The sequence below is a fragment of the Barbus barbus genome (assembly GCF_936440315.1).
Source record: "Barbus barbus genome assembly, chromosome: 38".
NCBI classification, from domain to species: Eukaryota; Metazoa; Chordata; class Actinopteri; order Cypriniformes; family Cyprinidae; genus Barbus; species Barbus barbus.
The window spans coordinates 25,242,312-25,266,694 of NC_136716.1; the positions used below are offsets into that span (position 1 = coordinate 25,242,312).

Genomic DNA, 24,383 nt, shown 5'->3' on the forward strand with positions numbered 1-24,383 from the left:
AGACTATCACAAATCTGTGACCGTTTAAAGTCAACATGAAGCTGCAACTGCAACCCATTTCTACTTTTAAATCGGACACATTTCTGAATGAAACAGGATATGGAACGAGAATGAAAAAAATGTAAGCCAGGACTTGATTTTAATGCAAAAGTGTGATTAAACCAAAACTATTAAAAATCATTTATATTGATTGAATAAAGTTGCAATAAACTAAAATATAAATATTACTTCAAAATGTCAAATATAAATCATCTAAACTAACTAAAATAAAGCTGCAACGCATATTACTTCTAAAATCGGACATATTTCGCAATGAAACAGGATACTGAAAAAAAGGAGATTTTATCTATGTGGAATTGATTAATGAAAGCGTTGTTACTAAACTAAAGCTGTACATTTTTTTGTTTTGTTTTGTTTACTGAAATAAGATGGGTTTTTTTTGTAGTAAAAATTTCAGTAAAAAAATTATAAAAATAAAAAATATATATTTTATATATTGAAAAAATTATATATAAAAAAAAATTGTTATTAAACTAAAACAAACAATTACAAATTATTTTCGAATAAAGCTGTAATAAAATATAAATATTAGATTAAGTTTTTTTTTTTTTAATGTACACAAAATTATAAAAAAATTATTTTAAACTGCATTTCTTTAAAAACATTTTCATTAATTAAATGATGATGATTAATTATTTAAGTGATAATGAAAGTTTTAAACATAAATGTAAATGAAAATTGGAAATTAATAATACATAACTGTCTGTCCTCATTCACTTTCATAACTATAAGAGCAGTGTAAACATTCTCTGAACGTCCCACAAAAGGAAGTATGTTATATGGGTTTGGAACATGATTGAACTTTTCCATTAAGCTGCTGATTGCAGGCAGACATTTCAGCATTTTTAACGATGGTAAAACACACGAGACATCTCCCCCTCACTCTGCTCAATCTCATGTCTATCTGCGATCGTTTCAGTCTTTTTATTTCCTGCGGTGTCTCGGCTCAGGACCAATCAAAGCTGGGATTGCCTCCCCTGGTTTCCTGCATGGATTTCATGTCTCATTAATAAAATGTCAGCACACACACACACACACAATCTTTCTCTCTCACAATGGGTATCTGATTCAACAGAGAGTGTCATAATGTCCCGGCTCCCACTGGTTTACATCTCAGTGTGACTGTCCTGTCCTGCACACAGTCCTGAATGGAGACTGACATCTGTCTAAACCAATCAGTCTTGTGTAGGTGGAGCTTATAGAGAGAGATGGGCTATTTGTTACAGTAACTTATGTAAATATTCCTTCTATCCCAGATCAATACGTTGAGACAAGCAGTGTATAGGTTGATTCCCATGTGTTATGGAAATACTATTTGCAAGTTTGATGTCAGTAATATTTATTATTTTAACGAAATTAATTTTTATTTCGCAAGGACAGTAAATGAATCAAGTGAGAGTTAGATATTTCAAATGTTTCAAATAAATGCTGTTCTGTTGAACTGTTTAATTCATCAATGAATCCTGAAAAAATTGTTTCCACAAAAATATGAATCAGCACAACTTTTTCCAACATTTATAAAAATAATAAATGTTTTTAAGTAGTGGATCACCATATTATAATGACTTCTGTAGGATCATGTGAAACTGAAGACTGGAGTAATATTGCTTAAAATTAAGCTTTGCATCACAGGAATAAATTACTTTTTTAAATATATTACAATAGAAATTGGCTCATTTAAATTGTATATTTCACAATATTTAAGATAAAAAAAATGCAACCTTGGTGAACAGTAGAGAATGAATATACGTGGACTACAATCTAAATTTGTGTCTGTTAATCACATAAATTATTACATGACTTCATAAGATTTGGAAAATAGCGCACCAGTTGTATTGTATAATTTTTGTTCCCCATTCAGCTTTATCCTCATTGTCCTTTTTGTCTCATAAATGAAAGACAGTCATACAGGTTTGGAATGACATGAGGGCGAGTGAATTAATTTTAATTTTAAAAATGCCATGAGAGAAGAGAGCAGCAAATGTAAATGTCAATGCAGTGAATGAGAAGGCCAACCAGAACAACAATCTCCAGCCTGATAGATGAACAACACTACAGACCCTTCCGCTTGGCATTTGGAGTGGACAGGCCAAGCCACATAAACAGGGTTTCTAATGAGCAATTGTGAGTCTATGTATGTGTGTATGAGAGTTTATGAATACGTGGGTGATTCACAATGATTTTGTCGACAATATAAAATCAAGCAAAACTGTAAAATGTCAAATTGGAAACAATCACCTCTTTAAGCTATTTTATATCAAATACATTCTACTATTCAAAGGTTTTGGGCATTTAAAAAATAAATAAATAAATAAAAGAATACTTTTGTTCAGCAGGGATGCATTAAATTGATCAAAAGTGACAGTAAAAACATTCATAATTCAAATTATTTTTATTTCAAATAAATGCTGTACTTTTGTTTTCAACACTGATAATGATAAATGTTTCTTGAGCAGCAAATCAGCATATGTGACACTGAAGACTGAAGTCATGATGCTGAAAATTAGCATCTATATATATATAATATAATATATATATTATATATATAGCTATATAATAGCACTAAAAGTGGTTCTTTGGCTCGTAATCATAGGGGAACCACTTTTGGTGCTGTATAGCACCAAATCTTGGTGCTTCAGTGGTTCTTCAACGGTTCTTCGGCATAACTATATAGCACCGCTACCATATAGAGAAACTTTTAAGCTCCTGTATGGTTCTTCAGCGGTTCTTTGGGGTGAATAAGGTGCTATATAGCACCGCTGCCATACAAAGAACCTGTTAAGCCCCTTTAAATGTTCTTTATGAGCCAAATAACCACTGTTGGTGCTGTTTAGCACCATTTTTGTTGAAGAAATACAATGCAATGTGTCACCTCTTATGGTTCTACATAGCACCATTTGACAAATGTGCTGTAGAGCACCTTTAAAGATATAGTGCTATATAGCACCAAAAGTGGTTCCTCTATGATTACGAGCCAATAACCACTTTTAGTGCTATATAGCACCATTCTTTTTAGAGTGCAGGAATAAATAACATTTTTAAAATATATTCAAATAGAAAAAATTTAAACATTAAACAAATCTCACCCAAACTTAAGTAAAGGCCAAAGAATGCCACACATCCCTAGTGTGGACGTGAGAGAGAATGTGTGTGTGTGTGTGTGTGTGTGTGCGCAATGTAAGCACATGCTGTCCCCCATCTGCTGGCTGATAGGTTATTTCCTTTCCTGTGCAGCCAGGTTTCCTGCTTGAGTTTGACACACACTTCTTAACCTTTGGATAAGATACATACACTCACACACACTCCTTAAACAAGTCCTGGACGCTACACACACATGCATTGTCTTTCCACAGATATGCTTACACAAAACCCACTGGAATATCTCCATGTTTTCAGGCCTCTGTGGAGCGTTTGCTAATAATGAGACGCTGTGCCAGTGAAGCAGCAATAACAGGAACAATGAGAAAACAAAAAGAACCAGAAAAATGCTTTGAATATTCCTGCAGACGCTGAGGGGATCAGAAAGTGCGCTGTGCTGAACATGCAGCTTTCATAACCACAAGCAATATGATGAACAATCAAGAAACGTGTGAAATGAACCCGACAGGCCAGACATTCAATGCTTGGATAGTTTTAATGAAATTGGCTCTTAAAACATAAATTAGACCATTTGTGTGTGTGTCTGTGTATCATTTTAAATTTCAGAGGCAAGTATATTTAAAGGAATAGTTCATTCAAAAACGGAAATTTACTAATAATGTCCTCACCCTCAGGCCATCCAATATGTAGATGAGTTCGTTTCTTCATCAGATTTGGAGAAATGTAGCATTACATCACTTGCTCACCAATGGATCCGTCAGAGTCCAAACAGCTGATAAAAACATCACAATAATCCACAAGTAATCTACTTATGTCTCCAGGCCATCAATTAATATCTTGTGAAATGAAAAGCTGCATGATTGTAAAAATCAAATCCATTATTAAGACGGTTTTAAATTCAAACTGTTGCTTCAGACTAAAATACTAGTACTCTGTTCATAACATTGCCTTCTCCAGTGAAAAACACATCTCGTCTGAATCAGGAAAGAATCTGCACAGATCAAGCACTGTTTACAAGTGAAAACAGTCAAAAACAGTTCTAAACAAATATGTGGGTGGATATTGATGAGAGAGACAACAGGAGACGGACTTTATCACTAGAGGAAGCGTTATTATGGATTTTGGCCAGAAGCAATAGTTAAAAGGCCTTAATGATGGATTTGTTTCATAGAAACACATAGCTTTTCACTTCACAAGATGTTAACTGATGGAGTGGAGTGGTGTGGATTACTTGTGGATTATTGTGATGTTTTTATCAGCTGTTTGAACCGTCATTCTGATGGCACCCATTCACTGCAGATCATCCATTGCTGAGCAAGTGATATAATTAAAAATTTCTCCAAATTAATATACATCTTGGATCGCCTGAGGATGATGACATTTTTTATATCCATGCAGGATATAACAGAATTTTCCTTGTTCTTTTAAAATAAGAGTTTGGCGAATTATGTCAACATATCCAAAAATCCCTCCATTCAGAAACTGCCAAAACGGCTTGCTCAGAAATCATCATATTGGCATCACAACCATGAGCCAACATATGACTGTATTTACGAATCAACATCTACTCTGTATTCAGCAACTACACAAACTGTAGGCAATCATAATAAAGCTCATTTACAGATGAAGTCTTACAGTTACAGTAGCAAACACTGCCGGTTGTCAACTGTGAGGGAAAAGTTGGAAAATTGTAATTTAAACTATATTACACCTAGTGAAAAAAATTAATAAATAATAATAAAAAAAAAAAACTTCACTAACCTTCAAGGAAAAAATAGCATGCAATAACAAAAAAACCTTTCTGACTTTTTCAGCTACACTGACAGAGGAAATGTTGACCTTACCTTGAGCAGTGATGTTTCAGTGTATGATTTGGTCCATCGTAGCCAGTGAGCTGTAGAAGGAATCCAACCGTCACATCGCTCCTTCAGCCTTAAAACTCTCCTTCTCTCTAAGACGCTATCTATCTATCTTACAGATCCACAGAATGAAGAGGTGCAGCAGAAATGCAGGCGCTCAAGGCAGCAGCCCAATTAGACCTGGAGAAGAACAAGACAGACAGAGAGTCAGGTCAGATGTTTATTCAGGTAATTATGCAAGCCAGTCATTATTGCAAAGCGAACCATGACAGGGCGATCAGGCCTCGACATGAAGCTTTAATTAAATGGCTACATATTTACATACATCAGTAGTAAATGCACAAATAAAAGAATGATTAAATGCATTAAAGTAAATGCATAAATGAATGAATCAATCAATCAATCGACAAATACATTTGCGTTAAAATAATTGTATGATGTTTGAAGAAAGAGATTACAAAGTGAGTTAAGAACAAGCATTAAACTAGTACAGCTATATAGGAAATTGGTTGCCAGGGACAATGGTCAATTATATAATTTAGCATTACTATATACAATTATTTGACTGCAGAATAACACGACTGACCAATCAGTATCAAGCATTCCAGAGAGTCATGCAATAATGATCTTCAAACAATGAGGACAACGAATAGAGAGTCTTAAAATCCAATTTTACAGATTTCCACATGCATGAGGGAAAAATGACAGAACTGCACGTGGTAATAAATAGTGTTAAATCGTGAACTAAATCACATTTCCTCTGTGAATAAATTCTTCATATTGATGTCCCAGTTTACTGAACAAGCTATCACATTAATATGAAGGAATTATTCACAGAGAAATGAATGAATGAAATGTGATTTAGTTCATGAGTAACCATTATGCATGTATGTATGTATGTGCTTCGGAGAAAGTGACAGAGGCGTTCAGATCCATCTGTAGAGCTTTATTTCACAACGTGGTTACAAAACAGGCATGGTCGATCTATGGCGAACAATATCAAAAAAGGGTAATCCAAAGGGGTAATCCGAAACAATAGTTCAGGCGAGGGTCAAACAGAGTCCAAACAGAGCAAGGCAAGAGAACAATCCAATGACAGGCCTCATATTTATAGTGTGTGTGATTGGTTGCAGGTGAGTCTGTAATCAGCGACATGGAACATGGGAAATGTAGTCCGGGGTGACATGTAACAGTCTGTGTAGTGTGAGAGTCAATATAATGAGAAGGCGACCGCTGGTGGTGATCAGACGGAAGGCCACGGACAGGATTCGTGACAGTATGTATGCATTTAGTTATTTATTTATTCACTTGATGTATTTATGCATTTATCTATTTGTGCATTTAATTATGCATTTATTTATTTATGCACTTAATTATTTATTTATGCATTTAATTATGTATTTATGCATTCATTTGTTTATGCATTTATTTATTTGTGCATTTAATTAAATCTACATAATTTCAACCCATTTACTAATCTGATTCTAGTCATGCTCTGTATTTTTCCAAGACATCAGATTTTGTTATTATACCACATTAACTACAAAGTTCAAACTAATTTACCAAAATCCAACAGCAAGTTTTTATGACATTCTAGTGTCAATATTAGTCTACATTTTGTCCATTTTATAAAATCAAGCAGGTCTTTAACACAAACAATGCAGGACAGTCATGCGCTGAAGTACACAGGGTTACAGGTTTGTTCAAGTATAAGCAACAGCATCACTAACAGCAAGTGCCACTAATGACATTCCCTTTTAATGGCTCTATCAGAACGAGTCCTGTTAAACACAACCGCTTCAAACACACAAATTATTTCACGCCTCATTTCTATTGAGCTCACTGTTGCCGTTTGTAATGAGACTGAATATATTTAACAGCCACCATGCAGCATTCGCTTAACTTTTCCCAGCCATCCGTTCATCAGATTCAGAGGCCGTTTTAAAATTTAAAGAGCTCTCGGCATGGCCGCACATGGCAGAGATGACTTCTGTGTGTGATATAATCCCGGCAGCCCCTCCAGGGGATGCCACACATGAATTTAGATGAGCACCAGAGATGGAATGGAGTGGGAGGAGGCTTTGGATAAAGACTGAGAAAAGGAAACACACTTGATAGATACGAGGAGGAGGAGGAGGACAGAGGGGTGACAAAGTACAATTTATCTACCTAGGAAAAGCTGCAAGGGTACATAATCCACACAGTAGTGCATTTCAAGCTGTTGCTATGGTGAGCATATATAGTCTAGCAACCAGACTGAGTGGGGTTACCATGCGGGTTACCAAGTTTGTTTGTTCACACATGCATGGAATCGTGGGTAAAGCGGCCACATCTCATTACAATGTCTGTAAAATTGTAATTTTTTTATGGAATATTTTGTATATTATTGAACTTTAACATGATAGGTTAATGCATCATGTATGAATATTTCGCAATTTACAAAAATTGACCATGCTAACCATGGTTTCCGTCAGAATAGAAAAATGTAAGATCATTGTCAATTAATTTTTTTATTTATATTTATATAATATAAATTAAATTAAATATATAAAACATAGCATATATTTAATATAGAATATTAAAATCATGTTTACTGAAAAATTTTACTAATTTAATTATACTATTAATAATAACAACAAATAGTACAAATATATTTTACCATTATATTGTTATTATTAATATTATAACATTAAATATTTCTTATATTATTATTATAGTTTTATTACATATAAAATCATATTAATGTCATATTAAAGTAATGATCATTATATATAATTTTCTCTGGATTTATGATTTATAGTTAAACATAATTTTTTTTTATTCTGCAAACTACTGATGACATTTCTTCCCAATTTTAAAACAAAATGTTGCCATTTAAAGCGTTTTTTGAATAAAATGACAGAATACCAAAAAGGGTGCCATGTTTTCAGACATGTTCATATTCCTTTTTTTTTTTTTTTTGACAACACAATTCCAATGTTATAACCAAAGAAATCAATATTTTGTGGAATAAAACTGATTTTCTAACACAACATATGAAAACATTATTTTTTTAACATTAGTTATTTTCTAAAAAAAATTAAAAAATAAAAACCTTTGGAACAAATGTTAACAGACCTTTACAGAATAAAATAAAAATATTAATATTTTACTCCAACCCACACCTAAAAATCCAGGGAAACTTTTCAAGTGGTCTTATTTTTATCATATCATTATATATAAATTAGTACCCTATTAAAATAATATTCTAATTAATTGATAGCAGCTCTAACAATGAGCAGCTTAGCTGACATGTCAGTTTATCCTTCCACTAAGCAAAAAGAAATACATCTTTCATATCATGACTGAACAAGGGCAATACTAATATAACGCTAACAAAAATTCTCCATGGAAATGTATGAGGCGTAACATCAATAAACACTGGTCTCTGAGCCTCTCTGTGTGTTTATGTCGTCCCGGGTGAGCAGGAAGATTTCTGTGTAACCTTTAGAGAGCAAAGGAGCAGATCTCAGACGGGTGATGGCCTGCCAGTGAACTCTGGATGTGGCTCTTGATAAGGAGCGAATAATCCCTGATCTCCTCACGCTGAGCTTCTGCGCGACTGATTTCAGCTTCAGTGGCATGATAACGGGCTTTCGTTCTCTGGATATGACAGTAATATAGATGCAACGAACTGAGCGCTGAGCACAGCTCAGAAGCATGCTGAATGAACGGAGCTGATCGTCTTTAAACAAATTATAAAAGTAAACTTATATATATATATTTTATATATATATATATAAAATGAAAAAATAAAATAAATTATTTTTCCAAGTTGTTAATAAAACTAAAGATTATTGGAGTACAAGAACATGCTATTTCAGTCCTTTTACTTAATTTAACATGCAATGTGTTACATGTCAATTCTTTATCGTTACTTGTGAAATTTACTAGCAATTTCACAGTGAAAATTGTTTCTACACCAATATATAAAGATTGAAAGATTTGAACAGTGCTATTAAATGTGCAAAGGCCATTTCCATTGCTACTTCATGAATGCATAATACTGCTGAGACCCACAGTGCTCTACATGTCCTATCTCATCCAATCACCTTCTGCCTCTCCTGAAACTCTCCTGAATCAAAGACCAACAACTGCTGTTTTTCAGGAAAAAAAACAGAGAAATACATGAACCAGCGCAGTATCTGGATGTGTGTGCGTCCTTGGGCTGATCTCACTAATTAGCAGCGTTTGTTCTGCCAGTAGACAGTCTTCTAGCACTGAAGATCAGGGTTTACATTTAAAACCTCCATTAGCACGTGATATATCTGAGCGAAACACTGCTGGAATTTACCAGGATTACAGCAACAGTCCTGTAAATACTCTGCAAAGCCTCTTTGAGTGAAAGTAGAGTCGATTTATGCGCACATGTGCGTTTGACCTGGTGATTCAGAATGGATTTATCAATAGGAGACCCACCCACATTCACAAAGCTAAAAACTCTTTATAATCGTTTTTAATGAAACTATTCAAGTTTATCACTTGAAATTGGCCCTTCATGTTGGGACTAGTATGATCTAACCTTGCCTGTGCAAAACTATATGCAATATCAAATCATGTCTTGCAGTGCTGCAACTAACTATTCTTAAAGAAACAGCTCACCAAAAAATGTAAATTAGCTGACAATTTACTCATTCAAGATGTAGATGAGTTTGTTTCTTTATCAGAACAGATTTGGAGAAACGTGGCATTACATCGCTTGCTCACCAATGGATCCTCTGCAGTGAATGGGTGCCGTCAGAGTCCAAACAGCAGATAAAAACATCACAATAATCCACGATAATTGATTATTAAACTGTTTTGGTTCGTAAACAATGCCTGATCTGTACAGATTTGTCTCCTGACTCAGATGAGAGACTTTTTCACTGGAGGAAGCATTATTTTTGGATTATAGACTCATATTTTGTCCAGAAGCAAAAGTTTAAAGTTAATGTCTAAATGATGGATTTGTTTCTTGCAAACATGCAGCTTTTCACTTCACAAGACGTTTATTGATGAACTGGCATGGTGTGGATTACTTGTGGATTGTGATGTTTTTATCAGCTGTTTGGACTCTCTTTCTGACGGCACCCATTCACTGAAGAGGATCCATTCTTGATTATTCCCATTCAAACTATTCCATTATTAATTGACTTGATTATTAGAACTATTAAATCAATTAATGGGAAGATAAATGCAACAATTATTTACCAGATCCTTTAGCTTTCGCTCTATGCCAACTAACAAAGAAGTTCACTTGTTTTCAATCACAAACTAACAAAAACAAAGGCCAATAGCCAATTACCTCATGACGTATTTCACAACATATGTGTATAATATAATGCATGAAAATATCATATTTAGATTAAGTTAATTGAACTTGCACGGTGCGATTCAGATAAAAGCAAAAAAAATCTCAGGTATTTCCTACAGCAATTACATTGTCAAAACGCATAACCAGAAGGCCTAACATTGTCCCTCGTCAAAAGGACGATTTTATAGCTCAAATTGCACATTTTTGTACAGAGAAATGAGACGCTGTTTTCTGTAAAACGAAGGCATACAGTGAATAGTGGCTGACCAGTTTTAAAAAGGACAAAAAGGCAAAAAAGTAAGTGTTTGATTAAACAATAATCAAATAAAAATAGACAACAAAAAACAATACAATAAAAGAAGAAACAATTATAAAATAATCAATAAAATACAATGAAATAAAATCAAATAAAAAGCAAATAAACAACAAAATAAAATAAGCAATATAAAATAAAAATAAAATATATATATAAAATAAAAAACAATGAAATAAAATAAAATAAAAATAAAATAAAAATAAATAAAAAATAACTAAATACAACAAAGACAAAATAAGATAAAATGTATTAAATAAAATAATATTTTAGATATTTTAAATTAAATTATCAAATTATTTCATATTAATATTAATTAAATAATATTTTAATAAAAATCTAACAATAAATAAATAACAATAAAACAATAAAAAAAAATACACAAAACAATTTAATTAAATTAAATTAAAAATCTCTTAAGGTGTTCCACAGAAGTAAACTCATACAGGTTTGAAATGCTTTTCTGCTTTTACCGCCTCCAGAACACTTGCCTCCATAGACTGTAGTCAGTGCATTACTGTAAAACCTGTGGCGAGTCAGAATGATTGTCTGAAGAAGTGGACAGCACATGAAACAGCTTCACTGAGGGGAAATGTGGCAATTCAAAGCTGCAGACAGGAAGCTGCCAACACGAGGTGGATCAGATCCCTGTTGGGAGGCTCGAAATATCGTTTCCAGGCCCAAAGACACTAATGATGGCCTGGATTCAGCGCCCTGATTTCAACTGTCATAAACCAGGGCAAAACCTCAATCATTCATATTAATAGCCTGATTTCCCACTTTGAATAACATGCGTATCTGCTTACCAAATCAACATGAAGCAAGCAGAATAAACAAGTGCTCACACACAAACACACACATAAATCATCTTCTCTATCTCCATCTCTGCGCAGCGCCGCTCATTGTTTTCTTTCCATTTGACCGTATTTTCTTTCCCTGGTGTGCGTCTCCCTCCCTGAGTGGGCATCTGTTTCCTGTCAGTGAATATCAGGTTATGAAGGCATATCTCTGGATGGCAGCGTGTGTTGATGATACGCCTGTGTTCTGATCATGCATCATAGATGGACGACAGCAGGACACACAAAGCCAGGATTCAGCGTCCGCCGTCGGGAGGCAGATGCGGGTATTAGTGAATATTATGTGACAGCGAAACGATATTTGGCAACACAGAATCAGGACGGCTGGGAAAGAGACAGGGATCTGATGCGAGATGAGCCTTTAAACCTAAACAAAACAATCAAGAAACCATCCAAAGTCCAACTGCAACTTCATTATTAAAGACTGAAGAAATATATATGAAATGTTTAAATACGTGTTATAGAATATCACATAAATATATAAAATTTAAATAATAAAAAATATTTTTAAATGATCTATCTATCTATCTATCTATCTATCTATATATAATATATATATATATATATATATATATATATATATATATATATATATATATATATATTTTTTTTTTTTTTTTTTTTTTTTTGTTATAGGTGTATTAATATAATGCAGCACAAAACAGTACAATATCTTAATGAAAGTATGCCTGAAAATGTACATAAAATATTTTTAGATATTTTTTTAATAGATATTAATATTAATAATATTAAAGTAATGCAAAATACAGTAGAATAACTTCATAAAACTGGAACTTAGAAAATATTATATATATTAAATATTTAAATACATAAAATGTTAACATTATATTATTATTAACATTAATTAATATAAATAATATTTTAATATTAGTTGTTTATCAGTATCAAATATTCATAAAATGTAAAAGAAAATTTTAAATATTAATGCAATTATATCGATAATAATCTATAATACATAATACAGTAATATCTAAAATTGTATATTAATATTATTTATTAATTACTTGTCATACAATATCTTCATGAAAGTCCAATTGGAACATAAAGTATTATATTTGTTTGTTTAATAAATTAAATTATATTATACAAAAATAAAATATTTATACAATTTTAATAAATATCTTAATATATGTCAATTATTATTTTACATTAATATTTTAAATAATGTTAGATATTTTATTTGTATAGATTTTATCATAATGTTTGGGGGGTTTTTTTATAAAGCAAAATACAGTATAATATCTGGTAAATTTTCTCACTTCACCTGGCATGGGCAGGTGTGGCCCTACACCGCTGCAGTCAAAGACAAGTCTCTGTGTTAGTAAACCACTGATTAAAAAACTCTTCAGACATCCATCTATAGCTGGTCAATACTGCAGTGGACTCCAGCGTCCCCGAATACTTCCTCTCTTCCGCTGCGCTCTTCCTCTCAGATGCTGGCTGCTCGAGCTGCACATAAACAGCCCCAGTGGAAGAAAGGCCTGCATTGTGTCCACTGCACCTGGACTAGCGTGGCCCACGTGGGGGTTCTGGACTCTGGGTCCGGTCCAATCTCTGAGTCAGAGTGGCGTCGAGCTGAAAGCCAATTCTCTTTGAGAGAGCATCCCACATTCTTATTAAAGGAATGGCTCAGCCAAAAAATATGAATATTCAGTTATCATTTACTCAGTGTCATGTCATTCCAAACCTGTGTGACTTTATTCCCTCTCTAGAAAACACACAATGTTCCTTTACAAATGAGATTCTCTTATTTTACTATTATTTATTAACTATTATATTAATTTAATATCTATTTTATATTATTTCATATTACAAAGGTATTTATTTTACATATATATTTATTAATATTTTGAATAAGTTTTTATTTTTTATATTTTTAACTTTTTATTTTAGTTTATTTTTTTATACATTTTATGTGCTTTTGTCATGTTTATTAGTTTTTAATTTTATCATCTATTTAGCTTTATTTTTTATTTCAGTTTTAGTCAGTCATTCTAGTACATAAATTTACACATTTCATTTCGATTCATCTAATATGTGTATTTTATTTCAGCTTTATTTCAATTAATAAAACTATTTTTTATTGTTTAGTTAAATTTGAGTGATGGTTGTCAAGCTCCAAAATGGAAAACATTTCATTTATTAATTTAAATTATTTTTTACTAGCAAAAAAAATAAAAAAATAAAATAAAATAAAATAAAATGAGACACTATGAGATAGTAAGCAACCTTTAGGCAAAGTGAAAATATAATAATTATAGTTTAAGCATTTCTTGGTCTGCATTCCACTCAAATCAAATCCAATCAAATAAACAGTGAGATACTATGAGATAGTAAATAACCTTTAGGAAAAGTGAATATATAATAATTAATAACTCCAAGACATGTAGACATGTTGGTCTACATTCCACTCAAATAAAATAAAATAAATTTTTTAAATAAAATAATAATTAAAATAAAATAAATTTAAAATAAAACAAAACAAAATAAAATAAACAGTGAAACACTATGAGATAGTAAATAACCTTTAGGCAAAGTGAATATATAATAATTAATAACATCAGTCATGAGCATGTCTTGGTCTACATTCCACTCAAAATAAAATAAAATAAAATACAATTTAAAATACAAATACAAATCAAATCAAATAAACAGTGAGATACTATGAGATAGTAAATAACCTTTAGGCAAAGTGAATATATAATAATTAATAAAATCAGTCATGAGCATGTCTTGGTCTACATTCCACTCAAATAAAATTTTAAATAAAATAAAATAAAAATAAAAAACCGTGAGACACTATGAGATAGTAAGCAACCTCAGGCATAGGATATTTACCTTAGTTTGACCATTCCGTGGTCTGCCTCCACTCAAATCAAATCAGGCTGACAGAAAGTCATACAGGTTTGGAACAACATGAGGGTGAGTAAATGATGACAATTCTCATTTTTGAGTGAACCGCCCCTTTAACGGGGAGAAGTGTGTGTAAGATTTCTTGTAGGCTGTGCTGCAGTGTAAGAGTGTAACCGAGGTGAGCGAGGTAAAACCGCGGGCTCTCATTAATCACCTGCGCTCAGCTGCCTGCCTTCTGCCGAGCACAGTTTTGGATTTTAGGTGAAGCTAAAAATAGATATCCTTGGCAAATTGTGAGAGAACACACACAACTGTCACCTGTGATTCATTTGCGAAGGTATGAACACACACAAATACACACACACACACACACACACACACACCTTCTCACAAACATACAAGGCCGAAATGGACCTTCGCCAAACAGAGAATGTAAATAAAAATTGGCTTTGGTGAGTAAATGACACCATCTGGCCAGAACCGTTTTTATGATTAGAAAATAACGCATGGTTTAAATCACAATATAAGAACAACAGTCTGATCCTGGCTGTTTTTATCTTCTTCCTCCAACTTCAGCAATGTGAGAAAAAAATCCAACTCAACAAAAATCAAGCTCAATGACTACTGACGATATTTCCGCTACATAAACTAAGAAAATATATACATAAATTAGTGTTACTATAAACTAAAACAAAATCTATTACAAATAACTTTGTTCACTGAAATTAAAAAAATAAAATAAAAACATTAGATATATTAGAAACATTTAAACTAGACACAAACGAAAATTGGACACAAACAAGGTGATTAGTCGACTACAATTAAAACCAGAAAACAAATTGTGTTAATTCAAATAAAATAAACTTAAATGGATGAATAAATAAATCAAATATAATACAAAAAACTGAAAATTATTTTATTTCAGTTAATAGCCAAACAACATTTCTCATTTTCCTTTAGTTTATCTGGATGTACTAAAATAACTGCTGACTAATGACAAACAATGCACAACAAAATTACTAAAATGAAAACAGAAAACAGACTGTATATATGTATGTATGTGTGGCTTATAAATACACATATTAAAAAATATAACAAAAAACAAAAAAAACAAAATTACTAAAACTTCAAATGAAAACTGAAAATATATAAAAAGTATGAATAGCCTATAAAATATATAAATACAAAAAAAAAAGATCATTCAAAATAATAATAAATACTACAGTTACAGTAGCATATAAAAATACAAAAATAAGACTAAAATATATATATATATAGTTATATTTGGGTTCCTACACTGAGCAATTCCTTTAATAACAGTAATAAATTATTATACAGACTGGGCCATCAGGAATTACAACAAACTTTACGTTAGCCCAAACTGTAGCTTAAATCAACTGCATAGAGTCACACGTTCACTCTGTAGACTGTATCTTCACTCCACTTTCAGTTTATTTACTTCCACTTTCCATTACTGAAAGCTGTTTCTGTAATGCAGCACTGCTCTGCTCACACGGGTGAACACAGTATCCTGTTAATGCAGGCGCTGCTTTAGTGTGCATGTGTCATAAACCACAGACCAGGAAAATACACAAAACCACCTGAGAACAGAAAGCTCTGGTTTTCCTCACAGCATCTCCTCCTCTCCTCTCCTCTCCGTTCTCTGCCTTTATCAGTCAATCTTGCTCAGTCATATCAAACATGCTCCGGCTGAAGGCTTTTATCGGCAGACGCAAACACACACACACACACACACACACAAACTTCCTGGCTGGATTTCACTGGCATCTACAGTTATCAAGTGAGGAAAAGGGAAAAAATATGATTTTTCCTCTGAACACTTCAGATGATGTTATCAGCTCGTTATTTTTAAACAATCATTTTAAACAATATTTGTTCTTATTGTGTTTTAGTGTGATTCATTGAATCATTCATTAAACGATTCATTCAAAATGGCTGATTCATTTAGAAAGAAGCAAGTGGCTGTCTTAAAAGGATAGCTCACCCAGAAAGTATGTCCCTCATGTCGTTCCAAACCTGTAAGACCTTCGTTCATATTCAGAACACAAATTAAGGTATTTTTGATGAATTCTGAGAGCTCTCTGATTCTGACCCTCCCATAGACAGCAATGGAATTACCATGATCAACGTCGAGAAACGTAACAAGGAGATTTGTAAAATAATCCATGTGACATCATAATTTTACGAAGCTATACGACAATACTTTTTGTATGCAAAAGAAAACAAAAATAACAACTTTATTCAACAATTTGTCTCCTCCGTGTCACTCTAGTGCCATTTTGGAGAATATCCACTAAACGTAAACAGCGTACGCTGTTCTGTGTCAGCTGCGTCATGATTCGTTCAGATCAAAGTGTAAACAATGAAAACAAACATATCCGCACTATGGTGACGCGGAGTAACAAGCCTTTACAGTAACAAACTGCTCTTAAATGACATTCTCTGAGCTTTCACAACACACAGTAATTCAGTTTATTCCTTAGTTTGTAATAACAAATGTGACAAGTTTACAGTATTAGTAAAATCTCTAATACCCTTGTGTTATGACAAACTACACCGAACTTTAATGTGGTTAGCAGAAGCTGAAAAACTATTTGAGGGGATTTTTTTCACCTTGCCATGTGATAGAAGTGCAAACAGAAAAAAATGAGGGACGTGGATGTGAGAAAAAAAAAAAAAATTATTATGAATGATGATTTTTTTACTGGGAAACTAAAACTTGGCGAGATGATTCCAGAGAAGCGGAAACCAGGCTGAGCAACAGAAACAGTCTGTCTGATGGAGGAGAGCACAGGTGTGATAACCAGTTAACTTTCTGTAAGAGACACTGAGACTCGACGAGACTTAACCTCAGACAGAGTGAAGAGATATTTACATGAGTCTAACCATTTCCTAGTCTGCCAAAAATAAAATAAAAGCAAAGCATATTCATTATATAAATGTGACCCTGGAGCACAAAAGCAGTCTTAAGTGGCTGGGGTATATTTGTAGCAATAGCCAAAAATACATTCTATGGGGCAAAATTATTGATTTTTCTTTAATCCCAAAAATCATTAGGATATTAAGTAAAGATTTCATGAAAATATTTTGTACATTTCCTACTGTAAATATTTCAAAACTTAATTTTTGATTAGAAATATGCATTGCTATGAACTTCATTTGGACAACTTTAAAAGGCAATGTTCTCAATATTTGTATTATTTTTTGCACCCTCAGATTGCCAAATATTGTCCGATCCTAACAAACCATAAATCAATGAAAAGCTTATTTATTCAGCTTTCAGATGATCTCTAAATCTCAAAAACAAATGTACCCTCATTTCTGGTTTTGTGGTCCAGGGTCACAAATGTTTTAAATGAGCTCAATAATGAACAGATATCTGCATTAGTCTGAATATTTCTCTGTCTGCCTTCCATAAATAAAATAAAATAAATATTTTACAATGACAGACAAAATGAACAGATATTTACATTAGTCTGACCATTTCTTGGTCTGCCTTCCACCCATCATAAAATAAAGTAAAATAACCTTGAAATATAAATAAATAATAATAATAATAATAATAATAATAAATTAAATAAAAAGTTAAGTATTAAAACAGAAATTAAACAAAATTTAGAGAATAAATAGAAAAATTTATATTCACTATAGATGTGTTTTAAATGACTAAAATTAGTTAAAAGTATTAATTTATTTATTTTCCAAAATTGCAAACTTTCTGATATTTCAAGGTTTTCCATGACTACAAGAACAGAAACAAAGTTATTAAAAAGGGATCATGTGAAAAATGAAACAAATAACATTAAACTTAAAATAGCATAACATATGCAATAAATATAGAAAATAAATAAAAAGTGGTTGCTAATTGAACAGTTGGCTGTTGGATGTAGTAGATTTATGTGAGGTACAATAATATGCCTGATGATACCAGAGACTGTGACATACATTCTCTCTCTCAATCTATAAATCTTTCAGTTTCTGTTTTCTCGGACTGTCGGTTTCTTTACTAGCACAAAAACCACTTACTATTACTGGCATATGGCCATCATAAGCAGGATATGCAGAGTTTATTTCTCTCATCCCTGCATTTCTTTGAGAGTAAGCTCTGATCCGCTGGCCTTCGCTTCACAGTCTGATCTTGTTTTGACAGCCATGAAAACAATGATGAATAGAAAGAACAGCATAAAGGAAACTGAGTCAGTCTCTAAAAGAGAAAAAAACTGAGAGATGGACTGAAAGGACACAAAGGCACCTCAAACACGACACACCTTCAACTGCCTGTTTAAAAAGCAAACCGATGCTTTAATGTGCGGCCCGATCTCCTGCGGGACTGTTTGATTACAAACACACACTGTAAAGTCAACGTCCCTCTGGCCAATGTTGAGTCATACGCTTCATTTAGTAATAAACTTTACATATTTTGCACAAGTGTTAAAAACCGCCGCTAACTCTTACAGAAATTCAGCACGTTTGATATTATGCATCACTATTGTTTCAAGTCCGTGTGCAGGAAATGAAATAAATAGCAGAAGCTGCAGAATGCATGTAGATAATGAAGAACTGTTTTTGGACAGGAACTTGCTCTAAAAGTCGGTCCAACAAGACACACCGCTTGATAAAAGCAGAAACCCACAGCTGCCATTCAGAAACCTCAAAACCCACATGCTGATTTCACTCCTCACTTCCTCATCACCATTTTATAATTAACAACTGTATGGATGTTGTGAGAACAGTAAAACCCAGCAGTGAGCTAGTATATCTAGTGAGCTATACTTAAACAGCATGTTAAGGTTTAAGATGCACACTTGCGATGCAAAGTCTGGTGCAAAATAATGAAGTACATTATGCTGAAATCTAAAATAGAGCATCATCACATGTAATGTTACCGTAAAGGCAAACCTAACATGCAATGAAGTTGTTTCAGACAAAAAAAAAACATCCTAGATGGCTGGAAGAAATATGAATAATAACATTTCATTTATAATAAAAATATATTAACAAAATATAAATAAATAAAAAACGAATAAGTAAATTTTAAAACAAATAAGTCAATGCATATGTAAATAACTATGTAATGTATAAATACATAATTAATAAATAAATATATATATGCAATATGTAAATATTATCAGTATATATTATCAGTATATAAGTAGAGTTTATCATATATAAAATACAGTGAATGTTATTTTATACATATTATTTTCATTATTATTATTATTAGACTCTAAGCGATCTCTAAGTGACCCTCAGTATCAAAAACATTTTGAAAAAATGTCTCTCGTTCCCTGTCTTTCACACGGAGTCATTGTTTAAAGCCGACTCAGAACACACCGAGCTCAAAAACAGAAGGAAACAAGACTTGTGTGACATCACTTCCTGTGAGCAAGTGAGAATTTGTGGTCAAACTGTAGAGAAGATAAAATTAGACATGCTCATTTGAACACTCAAGACACATGCATTGGAAATTCCGACAGCAAAAGTAGATGAATCAAGATGCAGAAGAAAAGTGGACTAGATTTTAAACAACTCCAGAACATGGGTCTGTTTCCTGCTCCAAATATCTGCTCCCTCGAATGAGAGTGTCATCTCCAGCTCTCAGAGATAATAGCAGCCGTGCGCTACACATAATCACATGTCAAAGACGCCACAACTGAGTCTGGATCCTGTGATGATGATTGTGACTCTGTGGTGATTTACTGCAAGGCGTGTTTATGACAAACAGTTAAGCACACTTAAACATGAACACACACAGGTACAATGAGTAAACAAACAGTTAATGCAAAGTGTTTTGCACAATAGTTCATCCAAAAAAAAGTCTGGCACAAAAGGAGGAAGTACATTACGCTGGACTGTAATACAATATTTATTTATTTAACATAATGTCTTAAATGATTCAGACATTAAATAATTATAAAATCGACATTATTAAATAACGCATAATCTTTTTTTCATACACTGAAAGTGAATAGGGTTGTTGCAATCCATAGGTTTTCATTTCGTTCACGTTCACATACAGTATGAAACAAATGCAGTAACCTAATGTGAGAACCAATGGTAGATGTTTTTGGCATCAAGTGTGATATTTGATGTATCTGAAGATGAACATAAATTATGAATACATACATTTTTACATATATTTGCACCATTTATACACAACAGCGTCACACCAGTAGTGTGATATTGTGAGCGCGAAGATGCTGAGATAAACTGCAAGAACTGTTTTGTTCTCGTTTCTTCTTCTCTGTCTAAAGAAAAACTGTCTTTGCTGGTGCAGCTGGAAGTGTTTGCTGCCAGAAAAGAGCAAGACAGCAGAGGAGTGAATCCAACCAGCCAAAACAAGACACAATGCAGCCTTGAAGCTCAACACAGCACAAAGATCAACTACCAGAACTGAGAGCAGTGTCTACTAAAGCAACAGTTCACCAAAAATTATCATTCTGCACAAATAATGAAAAATAAATCATTTACTCATTCTCATTTTTATTATTGCTTGTCAATTAATGAAAATCTAGCTGTGCAGATCTCAAAGGGTTACTAAACACCAGTAAAAAAAAAAAAAAAAAGAGTTAAATTGAAATTGTGAAATTGAAATATTAGATGATAAAAATGTAAATGGTTAAATTTTAAAAACTAATGAAAAAAGAAATGTGAAATAAATAGGTTTACACTGAAGTAATAGTTACTAAAATTGAAATAATTTTATAAAGCTATTTAAAATAGCATTAAATAATTAATATTAATAATATTTTTAAATGTGTATTAATGACAAACATTTAAAACCTTTATTAAAGAAAATTTTAACTTTAAAATTAAACTTACAAATGATAAACGTTGACTGATATAAATAAGTTGAGGTAATAAAGTATTAAAACTGAAATAAAAATAATGTTTGAAGTGATGCAGAAAAAAAGCCTTTTTAAAGCATTAGGATAGAGATAGAGATAGAGATATATATATATATATATATATATATACATACACACACACATACATGCATACATACGTACATACACATATATATTAATTATTATTAAATTGTTAACATATTCAAATAAAAATATAATATAAAAAAATTAATCATTTGAATTCATAAAACAATGACAAAAGTATAAATGAATACTAATTAATGAATACTATATTAGCAGAAAAAGAAAGGAAATGATTTGTAAAAACATGAGGATCAGGAAATGATGACCAGTTTCATTTTTAGATGAGCTGTTGCTTTAATTGTAGGAGTTCTCAAATTTCCCCTTGGCATTTGTTCTTAAAAAGGTGTTCCTCAGGGGTGTACGCTAGGACACAAAACATGCCTGCGCACACATGCCTCTACAAACATGCCCCGTCACAACCATCTCTCTCATGGTTCATCTCTCACTCTCTCTCTCTCTCTCTCTCTCTCTCTCTCTCTCTCTCTCTCTCCACGCTCACACCTCTCTACTGCCTCGTCTGATCTGATCTGGAGTCTATAATTATTCAGAGGTAATCTCGTGGTCAGCTGGTTGGCATGGAGACCGTCTCCCCTGGGAAAAGACCTGTATACTCTTCCCGACATGGGTCCTGACCCATCAACGTTCACTCGCAGCACAGCAACACAAATGTCAGAATGCAACGCTGCAAATTTACTGCCCTCTAATATATTATTTTTAACAACATCAGTGTCTAAAGCAAGTCGAAGGTTGTTGTTTTTTTATCATTCTTCTCAACATTTGGAGAAATGTAGCATTCCATCACTTGCTCACCAGTGGATCAGTGAATGGGTGCCGTCAGAATGAGAGGCCAAACAGCTGATAAAAACTTCACAATAATCCACACCACTCCAGTCCATCAATTAACATCTTGTAAAGTGAAAAACTGTGTTTGAGGTTTTATTTTAAAATGTCATTCAGGTGTTTTTACATTAAACCGTCACTTCTGGTCAAAAAATGAGTCCATAATCCATAATAACTCTTCCTGTAGTGAAAAAGTAGATAATTTGTTGTCCTCCCACATCAAAATCCACACACATTTGTTTAGAGCTGTATTTGTTTCACTGGAGAAAGCATTATTATGAACAGAGGACATTTTCATATTTTAGCTGGAAGCAACAGTTCAAAGTTAATGCCTTAATTATGTATTTTATCATACAAACACAGCTTTTTACTTTACAAGATGTTAACTGATGGACTGGAGAAGTGTGGTTTACTTGTGGATTATTGTGATGTTTTTATCAGCTGTTTGGACTCTCATTCTGACGGCACCCATTCACTGCAGAGCATCCGTTGCTGAACAAGTGATGAAAAGCTACATTTCTCCAAATCTGTTCTGATGAAGAAAAAAATTCATCTACATCTTGGATGGCCTGAGGAGGAATACATTTTCAACAACTTTATGGTGAACTATTCCTTTAAAGTGGATGAACATTTTCCTTCAGTTGCCTAATTTGTTTTTGTTTTACTCATATTTCCTTCATCCTGGAAATACACTTCCTCCATCGGATCCAGGAAGAACTTTATCTGATGGTGTTGATAAACCACCATTCAGCTCCTCTGCAGAAACGTTCATCTGCAGCGGTGTGAGATCTGGCCCGTGTGCAGTGAAGCAGTCTCGCATGCAAATGCACGCAGTGAATCGAAACATGAGGTAATCGCATTCTTCAGCAGCTCGTATGCATGTTTATTATATGCTCAAGGTATTCGGCTGATTTCATTGCGTTTCACATTTGCATCAACTCTAGAAAAGCCTGAGGTCTGTGGTCCTGAGGTACTGAGATTTCTTCAGCAGGTTCTCAAGCGAGTATGAGGGCTGTATGCCGGAAATGTTTTACTGGATAATCCGAAGAAAGCAATTTGCACGCGGGATCACAAGTCTCTCTTTCTCTCTCTCTTTCATACATGTTTAGACTTCATGATAATATAGTGGAGTACTGATGCAACTCGATGTACTTCAGCAAGACACATTATTGCAAACACACCGATATTATTCATGTGAATCTCACAAAAACACTAGGTGAACACCCAAAGCTCAAAGAATTTATTATGTTAATTTATATATATAATGCTATTAATTTAATTAAAACTGATTGATGTAACAAATAATTTACAATATTAAGTAATTTATTTATTTAGCATTACAGTAATGAGAATTTGGTGGTACGTGTGCACAATAAATATCACATTCTTAAAAGTAACACATAAAAATATTATTAGTATAGAATAGCATAGTTATTTTATTTTATTTTATTTTCATGTGGAAAAAAAGGACCGTAATTTTGAAAGGTTTTGAGAACACCTTATCATATGCATAAAGAGCTATGCTAAACAACATCAAGACATAATGTGGGCCATATACATTTATGGCTGCTACATAAAAGCAGGCCTACATGCCACTGTGCATCTTTATCTCTGCGTATGTGTGTGTGTGTGTGTGTGTGTGTGAGAGAGAGATTATGGTTTATCATGCAGTATAAACGTGCGACACATCTACACTTCAGGTTAATGCTTGTTGTGCCAGACAACAGCCGTGCTCTAACTGCAAACAGAGACGCGCTCTGGCCTCAACCCTGAGCACTAAGCGCACTGAATGCAAGTTTCTGATGCCTGCGGAATTTACAGATGTAAACATAATAAAAATTGAAATGAAAGGCTGGAAGGCTAAATCCCTGTGGAATAAATCAGATCAGACCACATTATATTCCCAGTGACAGACTCTCAATGAACTGTCTGCTCTCACATCAAGCATTATAAGAAAAACGCAGGGGTCTGCTTCGCTCTTCTGTGAGGGTCAGAAATGGATTAGGCATTCATTAATTCAGCAGCGGGATTATGGAAATCCTGAGCCAGTTCTGACAACAGCTACGGGAAAGTGGCAGAAACAATGATGATTTTTGTTGCTTTGCACTGACAGGAGCAGCCAGAAACAATAGAGCTCTCATTCCTGACAGGGTCAACCGAGATTAGAGGAGACGCGGGCGGAACACAGAGAGCTCA

The 24,383-nt window shown here is 33.2% G+C and overlaps 1 protein-coding gene across 3 annotated transcripts in view; it reads right to left on the reverse strand.

Annotated features, from left to right (window-relative positions):
* LOC306857946 (receptor-type tyrosine-protein phosphatase epsilon-like) overlaps positions 1-24,383 on the reverse strand; it is a 76,209-nt gene that overhangs the window by 28,193 nt on the left and 23,633 nt on the right. For 2 of the 3 annotated variants that reach the window (XM_079398241.1, XM_079398238.1), the window contains exon 2: positions 5,004-5,198. The gene's annotated coding sequence lies outside the window, so the exon portion shown is untranslated. Of the gene's footprint in view, positions 1-5,003; positions 5,199-14,379; positions 14,455-24,383 lie in introns of those variants that run through there. The other variant, XM_079398239.1, reaches the window with a different exon arrangement.